Below are 3,018 nucleotides of genomic sequence, written 5' to 3' on the forward strand. Positions count from 1 at the left end.
CTGTGAATCATCAGGCTTACACATTTCACAGCACTCACCATAGCACATACCCTCCCCAATGTCCATCACCCAGCCACCTTCTCCCTGCCCCTCCCCCACATACAGCAGCCCTCAGCTTGTTTCCCGAGATTAAGAGTCTCCTATGATTTGTCTCCCTCTCTGGTTTTTTCCCAGTTTTTGCACAAGTATAGATTCTAATCTTCCATCAACTTCTCATTGAAATGTTTAAATTTTTGCTGAGTGAAATGTATTATATTTGAAGTTACCCAGAAAGCTCCGTTGAACAATTTCTACAATTACATTGACCATTAAAGCATCAATAGCAAGACTTTCTTAAAGTAGACAAAGTCCAATGATTAAGAAATTGTGCTATATTTAGAGACTAGCTTTTCTTCATCCCACAAAGTATTTCCCATTAAGTCAAGTGATCAAAAACAAACAGCAAAAACCAAGGTAAGGAAAATTTTAAGTTAAAAATTCCAAAGAGATGTGAATACCAGTGGCTGACATTCTGTATTTCTTTTTTCCCAGCAGCATAAACCAAGACCTAAACTGTGTGTAAGATCCTGGTAAACTCATCAGCATTTCTGATGTAAGCTACTACATTCTAAGAGAAAAAGAAAACTGTAAATAGATGAGATCTTATAAAGACTCAAACCCAACTTGAATTGGCTCTGCCTTTGTACAAAGATGATCTTCCCTGAGTCTAACTATCTGGTAGAAGTTGTAACTAATCCTCTCAGGAATAAGATAATAGTCTTTAAAATTTTTCCTCTGTCACACACATAAACACATCAAGTATTAAGTTAAAACCTACCAGGAACACCTGAAAAGGGGACCAAGAAAGAAGATAAGTAGAAATCAAGCTAAAAATGAAGTATGTGGGGGCGCCTGGGTGGCTCAGTGGGTTAAGCCACTGCCTTCGGCTCAGGTCATGATCTCAGGGTCCTGGGATCGAGCCCCGCATCGGGCTCTCTGCTCAGCAGGAAGCCTGCTTCCTCCTCTCTTTCTCTGCCTGCCCCTCTGCCTACTTGTGGTCTCTCTCTGTGTGTCAAATAAATAAATAAAAAATCTAAAAAAAAAATTGTTTAAAAAGGAAATATGTGTTAGATTATCAGACATTGACTTTAAAATAACTGTGATTAATTTGTTGGAGAGTAAATGACAAAATAGAAAACTTTGCCTTTAAATTAGAACTATAAAAAATGATCTAATGGAAATTCTCTAACCCAATGACAAATTGCTAACACAATTAATTCAATCAGTTGGTTTCAGAGCAGATGGTTTTGAGCTGAGGAGAAATGGGAGATAGAGCAATTCGGGAGAAACTACGCAAACCAGCTCATAAAAAGGAAAAGAGGAGAGAAAATACATACATACATACATACATACGTGTGTGTGTGTGTGTGTGTGTGTGTGTGTGTGTGTGAGTGACATGGTGGAAAATCCTAGCATGTACACACTCTCCCCTATATACATAAGGGGAAAAAGAGTGAGTAGGGTAAAAGCAAAATTTGAAGAGATAATAGCTAATTTTCCAAAGTTGATGAAAGTCGCTAAGCAGCAGCATGAAAAATCTCATAAATTCAAAGGAGAAAACAAAGTAAACAATGTCCAGGAGCATTATAGTAAAAATGCTAGAAAAGGATCATCTTAAAAGCAGTCATAGAGTAGCCGCTGGCTGGCTCAGTCAGAGGAGCATGTGACTCTTGATATCATGGTCGTGAGCTCGAGCCCCACATTGGGTGTGGAGATTACATACATGCATACATACATAAGCTTATAAAAAATACAGTCATATACTCTGTCACAAATAAACAGGGGCACCTGGGTGACTCAGTGGGTTGAGCAATCGAATCTTGGTTTCAGCTCAGGTCATGATCTCTGGGTTGTGAGATTGAGGCCCACATGGGGCTCAGCCCTCAGTGCAGAGTCTGCTGGAAACTCTCTCATTCTCCCTCTCCCTCCCCTCTCCCTGCTCAGAATGCTCTCTCTCCAGATAGATAGATAGATAGATAGATAGATGATAGAATCTTTAAAAACAAACAAACAAAATCATCGTCTTCAAAGCAGCAGTAAAACTTGTGCAAAAAACAATGAATACTGTTACGCTGAAAAAATAAAGAAATTAAAAAATAAAAAATAAAAAATCAGTAAGGATACAGAGTATAAAAAACAAAAAATAAAAAATAAAAAACTTAAACAGACCCCTAGACAGCAATGATGGAAGCCAGATAATAATGGAATCGTGACTTTCAAGAGCTCAATGAAATTAGCTGCCAGCTTTAAATCCAACACATTTTGAAAGCTACCCTATTGAATACTGAAACTAAACTAAGCTAGAAAAGAAGAGAGACCCTTGCAGGTAAAGGGAAAATAATTTACACCAGATGTATGGCAATTGAGAAAGAAAGAAATCTAAATCAATATGACAGTATAAAATGATAAGAGTCATGTTGTGTGGGGTTTAAACTGTATGTAGAATGAAAACGACAACAGCAGCTAAGAACAATAAAAGGTGGCAAGCAGCCAGTGAAGTTCTAAGATCTAAACATTGTACAAAACTGGTAACAGTACTCATTCATATTAGACTTCAATAATTAAAGGAAACATGTTTTAACTCTAGGCTAACAACTGAAAGAATATATAACAGTAAAGCCACTTAAGAGGAAATAGGAAATTTAAAATCTACCTGATTTAATAAACAACACACTTCATCAGTAAAAGAAGAAATCATAGTAGAAATTACAAAACACAACTAAATGATAAACACCAGAGTAAAACTTGGTGAGATACAGCTAAAGCCTTGTTTAGAGAAAACTTCGTAACTTCTAATGCATAGATTACCAAAGGAAGAAATGCAAATATGACTTATCTCACAGTTAATTTGTGTTAAAGAGTTAAAAGAAGGAAAATAAACCTGAAAAAAGGTAGAAGGAAGGAAATAAAAAAGAGGAGAAATTAACAAAATAGATAACAAAAATATAATAAAGAAAAATCTCCTAGAGATTGATTCTT

This window comes from Meles meles, chromosome 5 (genome assembly GCF_922984935.1).
Source record: "Meles meles chromosome 5, mMelMel3.1 paternal haplotype, whole genome shotgun sequence".
Taxonomy (NCBI): Eukaryota; Metazoa; Chordata; class Mammalia; order Carnivora; family Mustelidae; genus Meles; species Meles meles.